At 51.7% G+C, this 13,907-nt stretch overlaps 1 protein-coding gene across 2 annotated transcripts in view; it reads right to left on the bottom strand.

The window, feature by feature from the left end:
* LOC105519275 (zinc finger protein 423) overlaps positions 1-13,907 on the bottom strand; it is a 171,714-nt gene that overhangs the window by 35,264 nt on the left and 122,543 nt on the right. The gene's annotated exons all lie outside the window — the stretch shown is intronic.

The raw sequence follows: 13,907 nt of genomic DNA, 5'->3' as shown, positions 1-13,907 counted from the left end.
AAACCTTCACCCAAAGGCGCCAGAGGACACACAGCGCCTGAGCACCAGCCTTGCCAGCATCGAGGAGGCTCAGAGCCCTGGTGTCCTCGCCCACAATCGAGCAGCACCAAGTTCAAATCCTGGCTCCTCAGCCCCACACAGCATGCTGTGGGCACCAGCTCATGTGCAGTAAGATGGGGACAACCTGTCCTCCCTGCCTCCTGGGCTGCAAGAGGACAGAGGGGCCCAGGGGTCAGTGGTAGGGATGGGGAATCCCCTGGTTTGAGCCTCACATCACCTGGGGTTGGAATCCAGTCCTGACCCTTACTGGGTGATCTTAGGCAAGTCACACAACCTCTCTGTACCTCAGTTTCCTCTGTCTGAAACACTCCATCACAGCTTTTCTCTTATAGTTGCTATGAGAATTAAATGAGCTAATACACGCACAGGGGTCTGGAACAGACCCTGGCACATAGCAAGTGCTCAATAAATGTTTACTGCCTGGCATGTCAGTGTTGGTGAGAGTATTATCTGGGACAACCAAGGACACGGGTTCCCCTTTGGGCTCCCCCAGGGAACCAGCCTCACTGAAGGCGCCAGGTGCTCTGATTTGCCCTTAAAGGCAAGAATTAGGTAGCAGAGGGGTTCTGCCGGTGGCAAGACATGAACACAGATGGGCTGAGGCTTCTGGCGAGTCCCTGGGTCCCCAGGCCCTGGCAGGGGCTGGCAGAGACAGCAGGCATTCCCCCTGGCCCAGCCATCCCCCGCACCCCCCGGCACCCCACCGCAGAGGCGCACACACACACGTGCACACACAGGTGGGCCTGCCCCACATAGCCCACTGGCTGGAATCTACCGGGTGTTTGTCATGCCCCTGGAGCCCTGGCAACTAGGCCACATACACCCGACAGAGACTCAAACAGATCTTTCATTTATACTAGCGGAAAAGGAATTCATTGACAAGTTTTGGGACACAGGGCAGGCTCAGCACGCTCGCCCTGCAGGCCCCTTGCACGTCCTCCGCTTCCCTTAGGGAGGCTTTCATCATAATTAGAGATGGCCTCCAGTGTGGGGGGGCTGCCTCGAAAGACCCTCCAATGCATCCCCTGCCCCCTGCACAAACAACCTTGCCCAGCGCCTGGCACCAGGGTGTAGGATCAAGGAATGAAAGAGACTCCATCCTTAAATGTGACCTTATTAGAATGAGGACACCCCTTGGACATTAAGGAGGGAGGGGGTATGTGAAGTTGACAACTGTGCAGAGTTTTCTGTAAGAATAGTTTATAACATATTTCAATCTCAGAAATAAGCCAGCTTGCTTGGAAAACTGCACTTCTGGGAAGAAGAAATGGGTTCAGAGAATTAGACCATTTACTCAAGTAACACAGCCAGATGGGGGTGGTGCAGAAGAGGATACAAAACCATTCCTATATGCGTGTACCCCCGCCACCGTACACCACCTGCAGCCTGCCCTGACTTGTACCCCACCACCGTACACCACCTCCAGGCAGCCTGCCCTGACTTGTACCCCGCCACCGTACACCACCTCCAGGCAGCCTGCCCTGACTTGTACCCCGCCACCGTACACCACCTCCAGGCAACCTGCCCTGACTCTTCCAGTTCATGAGCACACACACACACACACACACACTCACACGCATACACGCACACACGACTACCCCCTCACTGGGCACAATGACCTTTGATTCATGTAACCATGTGAGTTTTTCTGACCCTGGCAATTAGGCAATAGGCATGGATTATGTTTTCTCCTCCTGTGGCTCGAAAAGCATCAGGGCCCTCCTGGGCTCACCTGCGGGAGGGGCTTGGACATACTCACAGAGGAGAGACACCCCCAGGCTGGGCCCTCTCTCCCTGCCCAGCTGGGGCTCTGGGGGCTGAGATGGCAAAGAGGATTTACTGCTCTCTGCCGAGAGGGGGTCTTTAGCCACTTGGCTGTGAATGGCGGCATGCCCATCTGATACACAAACACCGAGAGGACAAAGAAGCCTCCTGCAACTTATAAATCAGAGAAATCATGTCTGACAGTCACTTTCCGTTCTCTGAGTGCCGAGCAATTCATCAGCCGGTCCCCCCTGATTCATAACCTCAGCTACACCCAGCGCCCACGTTCATAAATATGTGCACAGTCAGGCGGCCCTGGAGCTGCAAGCCGTGCGGGGCCCAAACGGCTACCATTTAAGCAGATCACAGCCCCAAACCAGTGTCAAAGTAAGGTTCCAGGCTAATTAGATCAAGAGCCCAACAGACCACCGTGTGTCTCGGGACCCTTTCCTCTCTCTCCCCCAAGTGTTTTAAGAGAGTCAAACCTGGGGAAAGAGGGGAGGAGAAATAAAACAAGCAAAAAGTGAAAGTGAAGGGAGGGGGTGGAATAAAGCCTGAGGGGTTCCCGCAGAGCTGAGACTCGCTCCCACTCAAGGCAAGACCTTTTGATTTGCAAATCTTTCTGAAGACGAGGCCTTCTCCCCACTGGAGGGTTTCGAGGTATTCCCTTGGGTGTCCATTACGTGTACCTCTGCCTATGAAACCATCCAGGAAAACAGGGGGAGGGCCGGGGAGGCAGAGAGGGCGGGGAGGGGCTGCCCTAGTTAGTGTGACAAACACTCCTTTGCGTGCTGGTGACCCAATGTGAGCCAGCCCATGGATATTGATAGAATTTGCTAGCACCATCACTCTCACCCCGCAGGCACTGACAACCTCTGGTTCCATCCCAAGATGCAGGGTCCGCCGATAGCGGCACCCTCCGAGAATCACTTTCCTGAATTATATAAGATCGCACGGTGCTCGGCCGACACCTTGGAGCAGAATGACAAAGCTGTCTGGGAGCCCGCAGGCCCCTCCGCCCTGACGTGGGGACTGGAGGATTTTGTGAGTTAAGACGCACGATCGCTTTCCTTCCTTTTCTGTGCCTTTTTTTTTTTTTTTTTTTATAGCACATGACAGGCATCCATAGGAGAGACCTACACAACTCAAGTGACTTATGCAGCCCCGCTCATTTGTAAAGTGAAATGCAGATTTCACCTGCTGAAATTCAGATCTTGCCTCCTGTTCCCTATAAGTCAAAATCTATTGATTTATTATGATTTAAAAAAACAAAAATAAACAAAAACCCAAACTGCCAAACAAACAACCCACCAAGCACAAAAATCCCAAAGTCCCTGTCTCTCCTTTCTCCCACCTCTGCTCAGGAATAATAAGCGTTAATTTTACACTTCATTTCTCAAAAAAATAATAGGATGTGCTTTTGCTTAAAACCAAGTCAGCCTGCTGGAACCTTTCAGGCTGAAACTGTGTCAGCCCAAAAGAGGAGCAGAGGGCTTTGTGGAAGAGCATCGTGCCGAGATGATAGCTCCCTGTAATGTCCCTGGTACCGACTTTTGTCTCCAAAAGCATTTGATCCCTGGCAGACACATACTTATTTCCATACGGGTCTTGGGGGAAGCCGGGAGGAGAGAGAACTGATTATCAGAATCCTGAAGGTGAAGCTCAGGTAGGCCCCACTGATGTCAAAGGCAGGCCTGGGCACACATTCGGAGGCCATAATTTGCTGCCTGGGAGGGAGAAGCGGCAGGCTGCAGCGGGGTGTGGACGGGGCATTGTTCTCGGGCTCTGGCGCACTGAGCGTGACCTGCTTCAGCCACAACGGATGGTTTCTGCCTACCCCCTCTCTTAGCAGGAACCCCCCTCGGGAAAGCTGACCCCAGAGTAGCATCATTAATGCACACACCTGTCTAGAGAGGACCAATGACTTCCGCCTGGTGTTGACAAGGGCATGACTAGCCACCTACATCCAGGAGGTGGCAACGAAGGACACAAAAGCTAGAGCCGGAAACACTTGGGTTTGAGCCCCAGTTCCACCACTCACCTGCTGTGTAGACTGGAGTAAGTTACTTTGCCTCTCTGAGCTTCTGCTTCTGCCACTAGAAAACAGGCAGAGTCATTACAGGACATCTGCCCTTACTGAGACCCCCAGACCATCCCACACTCCTTCCCCCATTTCACTCAGGGGTCTGCCTAAAGGACACCTCCTCAGAGGGCCTTACTCGAGACCCCCAGCGAACACAGCACACGCCCCCATCCTTTCCAGCACCCGGCCCACCTTTAATTCCTGGACAGCGCTTACTACCACCTGGTATATTACAGGGTTCATTGTTTAACTAATTCATTCTCATTCCCTTCCTCCCTCCCTCCCTCCGACACACAGACAGAGTAACATAAACTCCACGAGGGCTGCTTTGCCCACTGCTCTGTCACCAGTGCCTAGAACAGGATCTGGCACCCAGGAGATGCTTGATGAGCAGGAAATGGGTAATTTATGTCAAGCACTTAGCACAGAGTTTGGGGGAGGGTGGGAGTGCTGGTAAATGCCATCACTATGCACCTATGGTCATCCCTAATCTCACAGGACTCGGCTTGTAAAACCTCAACTCCAGTAACACTTTCTGGATCCCCACAGAACAACAGCTCCAAGACTGTGGGCATGGTGAGGCTCCCTCAGCTGACAGAAGAGGAAGGGACACTTAGAGAGGCAGGGCCCCTAACAGGGATGTGGCAGGGCAGGGCGGGGCAGCAGCAGCCCTGCTGTTCACCCCCAGCAGCCCTCTCTGGCTTTAGAAAATTCAAGAAACAGCCACAAGACTTAAAACCAGCAATCCACCCTTGCTCCCTGATCACCCAAAAAATCCGGGTGAGAAGGAAGACAGAGCCGCCCTCTGCATCTCCATGTTTGAGCCTGGGGGTCCCCTCGCCAGCACAAGCACCAGTTGGCAACAGGGCTGGGGCTTTCCCTGAGGAAGGGGAGGAGGTAGCCCTGCATGTGACAGCATAGGACAGTCCAGGCTACACCTCCTCTCTCTAAGAGTGTGTCTGCAGGTGGAAGCAAGGCAGGGAATGCACAGGATGCTTGGCTGAGTTGAGGCCCCTCCACTACTAGCCCCAGAAATAAACGCCCCAGAATGACATTCCACAGCACCAGGGGCTCAGCCTGTGGCCCGCATGCCAAGGTATCAGGTCAAGTCCTTAGGTCCTGGGGCTCAGACACACACACTGCAAATGGGCGCCGTACATGGTCCTTGGAGAAAGGAAGCATGGGAGCAGAGGTCCCAGCACTCATCCAGGCAAATCTTGCCAGGAGGCAAGAGGATGAGGTGAGGGTGACCCCAGGAGAGGACCCCTCTGACACCATCCCAATAGATAACCACAAATAGCGTGGAACAGGAGCTAGGAACCGGAGCTAGGAACCTGAGCTGGTGGGACACTCTGTCCTTTGTTTCCTGTAAGAAACAAAGACCCCCGGGGAAAAAGAGGAGGGCAGGTGATAATATCTGGGAAGCCAGATTGGGCCGTTTATCTATTGATCTGTCATTAAATGCCACGAGGAAATTAACCAGGCCAGGTTGAGGGGAAGGGGAGAGTGACATTTAGGCTGGGAGTCAACCAGGGTCACAGGAAAAATCAGGGTCTGAGGAGTGTCCCTTGTCAAAGGCTGGGCAAGAGCTGGGAGAAGGTGAGTGGTGATGAGGGATGACCATGGGAGCCCCAACACCCCCAGCCCTGGCAGCCCATGGGAACCCACTTCCCTGCCAAGCAGCCCTGGCAGCACCTGGGAGCTTGAGAGAAATGAAGAGTCTCAGGCCTGCCGCAGAGCTGCAGCATTTGAAAAGTGCCCCCATGTTTGGGGCATCCATTAACGCGTGAGAACCACTGAACACTATACAAGGGGCTTAGGGACGCTGATCTTGTTGGAATCCTGCTGCCCCGAAGCTGGTTTGGGAGCTGTCCCACTGCTTTGACCAATATTGTATGTGGAAGGATCTCTTAAAAGGCGGGAAGTTTTCTAGTCACTTTTTGTCCACATTTTGCAAAAGACTGAAAAATCATCGACAATGAAAAATAATTCCCTGTGGTTACTCCAGGGATGGAAATGAAGCGAGTATCTTTGAAGAGGCTGCTGGAGACTCTGAGGGTGGGTGGCTAACACTCCCCAAAACCATCCCTGCATCGCGGCCCTCCTGACCCCAAATGCCAGGGGCTCTCCACCCTTGGATGTCCTCGTCACTCAAGACCACTCAGCCATGGCTTGAAGGCACAGCCCACCACACTGCTCCCATTTGGGGCTCACATTTTCCTAATTAATGCTGGAGGATGGGCTGTGCCCTTCCTCCTCCCCCTGGGGGCACCTTCCCAGGCCGTTCTGCCCAGAAGGGACCCATCCTATGGTCCCCCTTGTTTCACAAAGGCTTCTAAATGAGCTCTGGCAGCCTGAACGGGGCCCCACGGGGGACCCAGAGCCTCTTCAAAACAGAGCCCTGACAATTAGGCAGTCTGAGTTTTGAAAGGCTTGGGATTGATGGTGTGGGCAGTAAAAACATCACCTGGGGAGCTGGGTGTAGTCCTCCGAGGGTTGCCTGAGGTCAGTTGCCATGGCAACGGAGAATGAGCTCAACCTTGTAACTGACCCTTATCTTTTTTTGATCTGTGGGCCACTTGGGGCCAGGGCTTGAAATCAACTGGAAAATAATCTGGTCACATATCAGAAAGAAAACTATTTATACTTATTTACCCAGGTACCCACCAATGTCCCCCTTCCACAATGCTTTCGACGCCGCAATAAACTGACATCACATGTGCAAAGAACACTACCCGATGGCAGGAGAAAGGGGGAGACCGAATCCCCTATCTGGGTAGAATGTCAGTTCCACATATGGGCCTGTAGGTGTGGGTGGGAAGGGTCACCCCCGCCCTGCAGCCCCACCCTTCATCGCTACCAACCACAGCAGACTGGACTCTCTTGCCTTCCAGCATCTGGTCCAGGCCCACCAAGCGAGAGCCTCTGTGATCTGCCCTCTCGCTTGCTATGCAGGCATGTTTCAGCCTGGCTTGATCACTAGGTTCCCTTCCTTGATTCCAGCGTCTGACAAGTCTCCCCTCTGCCAGAGGCTGGACAGAGAAGCCAGGTGGAAGTTCATCACTTTCTGCACCTGGGGGTTGCAACAGGATTCAGGAAAGGAAGGCTGAGAAAAGAGGAGGACAGAGGCCTTCCTTCCTGGTCCCACACCCCAGGAACGGCTGGGTGGCTCTACCACCCCAGCATTCACCCCAGGGTTTCAATGGCAAGGTCGGCCATTTGGCCAAAGCCCATCTCCAAGACACTGCTCTCCTAAGTTATAAGTACTTTGCTCACTCTCTCCTTCTCCGAAACTCAAATCAGAAGACTCCAGATGGTTCCATTGACCAACTGCTCCCAAGAGCCAGGTCAGACGGATCTTAGCTAGGGGTCAGTTAAGCTTGAGAATGATTCCAGGTAAACTCCCTGCGAGATTTCCCATCACAGCAAACAGGACAGCTCAGTGGACAGCCCCCCACTCGCCCTTGTTTCATCAAGACTAGATCCTTCAGGGAGTGGGGAAAAACATGGCTGAGAACCAGGCTGCATGGAGGAGGATCCTGGCTCTGCTGTAGACGCCCAGGGTGACACTGGGCCAAGCGCTTCCCTCTGTGTCTCAGTCTCTGACTTTGAAATGGGGAGAAGGTTGTCCACCTCACAGGGCTGTTATGGGAGTAAATGAGAGCCAAGTAAAGAATATGAATCATGACCCCCAGCACAGTGGCTTATGCTTGTAATTCTAGGACTTTGGGAGGCCAAAGCAGGAAGATTACTCAAGTCCAGGAGCTCAAGACCAGCCTGGACAACACAGTGAGACTCCATCTCTACAAAAAAGTAAAAAATTAAACGGCATGGTGGTAGGTGGTACAGGGAGGCAGCAAGATGTCTTCAGCCCAGGACTCTGAGGTTACATTGAGCTATGAACCATTGCACCCCAGCCAGCCTGGGTGACGGAGGGAGACTCTGTCTCTTAACAAAAGCTCAAACAATTTTAAATATTAAAAAAAATTAAAGAATACTGATCATAATGCTACCACCACAACTACTATTACTGCTATTGTTACTTCTTCTTCTTTTTTTTTTTTTTTTGAGACCGAGTTTCACTCTTGTCGCCCAGCTGGAGTGCCATGGCACGTTCTCAGCTCACTGCAACCTCCATGCCCTGGGCTCAAGCAATTCTCCTGCCTCTCAGCCTCCCGAGTAGCTGGGACTACAGGCGCACACCACCATGCACAGCTAATTTTGTATTTTTAGTAGAGATGGGGTTTTACCATGTTGGTCAGGCTGGTCTCGAACTCCTGACCTCAGGTGATCTGCCTGCCTTGGCCTCCCAAAGTGCTGGGATTACAGGAGTGAGCCACCACGCCCAGCCTGCCACTGTCACTTCTGACATGATTCTACCTGAAACTCCATGCCTAGGCCTGGTGACATGGCACATACAAGCCCACTGTGGGGGCCATCAAGGCAATGGAACCCTGCTTCTCTATCAGGGCACATGGCCAGCCATGCCCATGCCCCACCCCCAGTAAATGTTTAAAGACCCTTACCACCTGGGACATTGTGCATTCTCTCATGGCACATCCTATGCTACTTCCATCTTCAAAATGCCTCTGTGTCAGCTTTCTTTGTCTCCATCCTTCTCTACCTCCACACCACTCCCATATTTGCAATAGCGAAATTTGTGTCCCGATTTCAAGCCCTTTTGTTCCCTCATGGCTGGCTGCAGCTTCCTACTTCGGGCCATATGAGTTGACTTTGCCTCCCCTCTGATGCTCCTGGACCCAAGTTTCCTATTTCTTTATGGTTCTTCTTGCTTCTCTCTCTTGAAACTCCCTGAGATTTTCATGAAGGTCAGAGCAGGGCCTGACTGAGACAGGGGCGCGATCGGTTGCATGCACCCCCCCCACCCCTGGGCCCTTGGCCAGCCCTTCCCCGTAGCTGGGCCCATGCAGAAATCTCCCTAACTTGAAAGGCCTCAGTGCCCAAAAACCGCAGACAGAGGGGCCCAGCCTGGATGGGATTACCAGTGGAGGCTCCTTCCAGCTCTGAGAGCTGATTCCACACTTCCAGGGAGTTAGCCCTGTGGTGCAAGCGGCCCCGGGTGGTTAAGGAGAACATCACCATCTCAGAGGGTCCTGCCTGCTAACTTCCTATGACACTGGCGGACGTGTCCACCTCCCGGCTCTCTGAGTGATCCGCAATTGCTCAGAGACCCATCGCTGGCAGACACATCCAAATCCCGGCTCTCCGAGCAATCAGCGATCACGACGGGTGGTCTTTGGCAAAAGAAAAGACAAAGATCAGGTCCTGGACACAACACCAAGAGACAGGAGGTAACTACCTCAACTACTTAATGGAAAGAGAATGGATGTCTGAGTGATGAAATAAACCACACACAAGAGAACAAATGGGACTTCACTGAGAACCGAGGAAAGAGAACCCTTGGAGTTCTATACAACTCAGAATTTCTCAACCTGCACACTTCCAGAAGGCATTCCACAACCCTCCTCGCACACATCCCCTTTTACCTGCAAAGAACTGAAGACCGATCGCCTCAGAACATGAAGGTTCCACTATATCCCTGGGGATCCACTAAGTAAAAACAAGTAGCTTATTCTTTCTTAACACATCAGACACTTACTGATGTGTATCACTGATCTTCAGATTAAAGTTTTCAACAAGAGGGTTGCCTAAAAATCCATCATGTTAATAATCCTCAGATTAATGGCCTCTAATAATATACAATTAACATGACAGGCAGGTTGCAAAACCCTTATTGTCACCGACCCTGCCAGGGACACATGAATTACCCCTGCTTCTACTACAAGGGTTTTCTCTACTGCCGACATCATTTTTTGTACTCACCAAGATCATTTTTTAAAATGAGCAACAGCAATGTGTCAAAAAGCCTGACAGTTACCAACGAGCACACACAAACACAACACACACCTGCAGAATGCAAGAAAGCAACATTTTTCAAAAGTTCCCCATCCAGGTAAATACAGACAGAACTTCCCCGCAGTGATTAGTACTCAAAGCAAAACAAACAAACAAACAAAAATCCCAGAGTTCAGCTTGGAAACTGGAATTCACCACTTTCTCGAAGTCCACCTTGACTCGGTTCACTGGACACCGAGCCGTCCCCATCCTCTAGCTGAAAAAATAAACAATGAGACTCGAAAATAATGACTGCTATTGAAAAGCTTTAAAAAAATATGTATCTGCTAGATCCACACTGTCAGTCTAGTAGAGCCACCTGTGGCTCTTTTGTTTCTGGGTTTGTTTTCTATGTGTGGGTTTTTTGGTTTTTTTTTTTGAGACAGGGTCTCACTCTGTTGTCCAGCCTGGAGTGCCACAGTATGATCACAGCTTACTGCAGCCTCAAACTCCTGGGCTCAAGAGATCTTGCCGCCTCAGACTCCTGAGCAGCTGGGACTACAAGAGTGCACCACCACACCTGGCTAGATTTTTAGTAGAGATAGGATCTTGCTGTCTTGCCCAGGCTGGTCTCACACTCCTGGCCTCAAATCCCAAAGTGCTGGGATTACAGGTGTGAGCCACTGTGCCCAGCCTGTGGCTATTTAAATTTAAATTTAAGTTGAATATATTTAAACATTCAGTGCCTCAGTTGCAACAGCTAATGTGGCCAGTGGCTACCACTCTGGGTAGTACAGAATATTTCCATCATTTTAGAAAGTTCATTTGGAAAGCATTATGTTAGAATACAGGCAAGGTGAGGGCAGGGGCTCTCCCTGTCTTATTCAACACTGTAATCCCAGAACCTACAACAGCACTGGGGACATAACAAGTAATTAACAAATATTTATTGAACTGTGGAATGTGAGTGTCAAATATTGTGAAAAACGCCTCAGTCCTTTCGCTGTTAGCACTTGTTTGCAACTGCAATTGCCCTGCCTGGGAAACCACTTAGATGTGAACTTTCCCAACGTTCAGCATAAACCTACATCCTGATAATTATGTGGGCACTTTGCCCAAGGTGGGTAAGAATATGATGAACACAGGAACACTGCAGAGTCATGAAATTTCTCTGAAGGATGTAACCCAAATACCGTAACTTTGAACCAATAGGTCATATGGTGGATCAATAGCACCTGGGCTCCCAGCCAGTCAAGAAGCCCACGGGCCACAGCACTACTGAGTTGCCTTTTAAGCCGGCTGAGCTCTGTGGCTCATCGAAGAAATAAATGCTTGGATTTCTGATGCTGAGCTAAGTGGTCTGTGCGGTTTCTCAGCTCTGCTTCTGCAGGCTATGTCTCAGAGAGCCGGGTTTTTGCTGTGACCCAAGTAAAATGAAAATTGAAGCTAAATTGGAAATTCAAACGCAACATGGAATAAATAAATACATTCAAATCAATGATACTCCCTTCAAGTAGTCACATGATTCTGATGCTAATACAAGTGTTAGGTCTACTCTAGGGGAGCGGGTCTTTCTTCGGTTCGGCTGAAAAGCTGCCCAAGATAGCGGAGGCTTACGGTCACAGTGCACAGGGCCCTCTTAAGGTCTTTTCTGAGGTCATGTTTTCCTCTCGAATCTACTGACCTCTCCCCTTCCTTCACTCGTTCCCCTAAGAAAAATACCACCTTCTTGAGGCCAGACCCAGTGCTTGGCCCTTCTCTCTTCAACAGACCCAGAATTGAGACCAAATGAGGCCTATGGGATGCCCAAGCTCACACTGGCTTGTTGATGTTTTCAGCTCCCAGAGCTGAGCCCTCCCAGACCATTTTCTCAGATGGTTTTGGACCAGATGAGGGGTCTGCCACTTCTGGGTAGCTTAGACCCCATCGCCAGCTCCCAGAGCCCAGGCAGCCCTCCTGTCTGCCCTTGGCTGTGCTTCCACCTGCCAAGCAGGTGCCTGCAGCCTAAGGTCTGGGCTGATCCCATCCAGCAGCCACTCCTGACACACAGAGGCAGAGCTTACTGACAGCTTCTGACAGACCCCACCCGGAGAGGCAGGGACAGGCAGAGGGGGACTGGGCAGGTGAAGAATGGGCTCATTGCTGAGCGGCAGGGGAGCAGGGGTGGAAGTCACCTCCACGCAGCCTCCAACTCTCCAGCCCGGTGTAGCAAGCAGAACAGCTGCCATTAGCTGTGATGAGACGTGAGCAGTGCCAGGCCCACGCACCATAGCAGGAAAACGCCCCACCATAACAGCTCTGGCTGGCATCTTGCCTTTTTCCCACTTGGAAAAGACATCTTCATAGACACCTTCATCAAAAAGCACATGCGACAGACACCTGGCAATTCACCCTTTGCTCTCCGCCCCTGGCCCTACCTCATCATGACTGCTGCAGTCTCTCCCCCTGCCATGTTCAGACACGCCACCCAGATAATCCTCCCCAGGCTCCGCAGCCATCATTTCCCTCTCCTGCTCAAGAACCTGGAGTGCCTCTGTTTTTCCCAGTGCTAAGCTGCACTCTTCCGCCAGACGGCCCTGGCCCTGCCTACCTAACACCCCTACTTTTGGCCACATCCAGCTTCTTCCTGCCCCAAGGGCTGTATTCACAGGGCCTCACTCATTCCTGAGGGTTAGGGCTAGAGTTAGGTTACGGATTCTGTACCCTTATTCAAGCAGCTCTCGATACCTTGCCTCTGTCCTCCAAGCCACAATTTTCCAAAAAGGAGTTTTAGTTGCACCCAAGTGATTCACAGCTATGTGAAATAAAAAGGTATCTTTCAAAACATTCCTTCTCTTTGCTTAAGTTAACTTGACTTTCTGTCACTTCCAACCAAAGCAATCCTGGCTAATACATTATCTGAGGATGAAAAACCAACTCTTTCACTTTCCTGGTATTTCTTACAGAGCCAGACAAACACAAAGTGCTCAATAAATGCTAATAGTTTGCTGTGCACATGTATGTCCATCTCTTGATCATGTCCCGTGGGAAGAGTGATGTCATCCCTATAGACCATGCCCTTCAGTGGCAGCAGGACACTGGTCCCTCACACTAGCCCCTGATGGATAGAGTCCTGCCTCAATTACACCCTCTGTGGATCTGGACATCAGCCCTGGAGCACTCAGGTCCAGGTCTCAATGCTGTCCCAAATGCAGGAGCCCAGACACATGGCTCTGGGTCCACAGATGCCACTCTTCATGCCCAGAAGCAAGGCTTGCTCTGTGGGGGGGTGATGCAGCGGGCCTGCAGCTTCCCGGGAACCCCATACCACCTCAGCCACCATGCCATTCTCAGGGCTGGACACACCCCCTCATTTGCTCATCGGCTGCATTCAGCTATTGCTTTCTGGCAGCACAGCACATGAACAGAAGTGCAGTCTCGGAGTCGGACTGCACAGGTTCAAATCCCCCACCACCATCCACTAGCAGTGGGATCCTGGAACCCTACCTCCCCGGGCCAATGTTCCCCACCATGTAAAATGAGAATGATCGTAGTGCTTACATCATAACTGTTGGGAGATGAACAGGTTTAATAGCTTGAGTTATTAATATCACCGTCATGGTTATTACTGACCCTGAGACAGGCACTGTGCAAGGCGGTGGGTGTGGGGGATTTGAGTGTAACAGAGACCAGTGAGACGCTGTCATACCCAGCTTGCTTAGGAGGAGTCTGGGAGGCCAGGCCAAGGGACATACTTTGTGTGACAACACAGTCACCCAGAAATCCTAAAAAACCCAAAACCAAGCCCTTTAGGACCCCAGAGTGGGGAAGTAGAGCTCAAGGGGAAATGCCATGGACACCTGGGCTGGCAGGAGTTGGAAGCCCAGCAGCTCAGCCCCGCCTGGGCCAGAGCTGTCTGTCCTGCCTGTCATGCCACAGGACAGCCTCAGTGACCCAGGGCCCAGAACGCAGGAGCTGCTCTAAGAGGGCAGGCAGAAGGGCAGAGGGCCAGTGTGAGGGACCAACGTCCTGGTGCCACTGAAGGGCTTGGTCTAGAGGGGTGATACCTCTCTTCCTACTGGACATGACCAAGAGGCAGACACACATGTGCACAGCCTCTAGAATGCTGGCCTCAGCTGGGGAATCTGATAGTTCACTGCTCCAG

The sequence above is a fragment of the Colobus angolensis genome, unplaced genomic scaffold (assembly GCF_000951035.1).
Source record: "Colobus angolensis palliatus isolate OR3802 unplaced genomic scaffold, Cang.pa_1.0 Scaffold343, whole genome shotgun sequence".
NCBI classification, from domain to species: Eukaryota; Metazoa; Chordata; class Mammalia; order Primates; family Cercopithecidae; genus Colobus; species Colobus angolensis.
The sequence above is the reverse complement of the archived record's forward strand: the minus strand, read 5'-3'. Positions and strand labels throughout refer to the sequence as shown.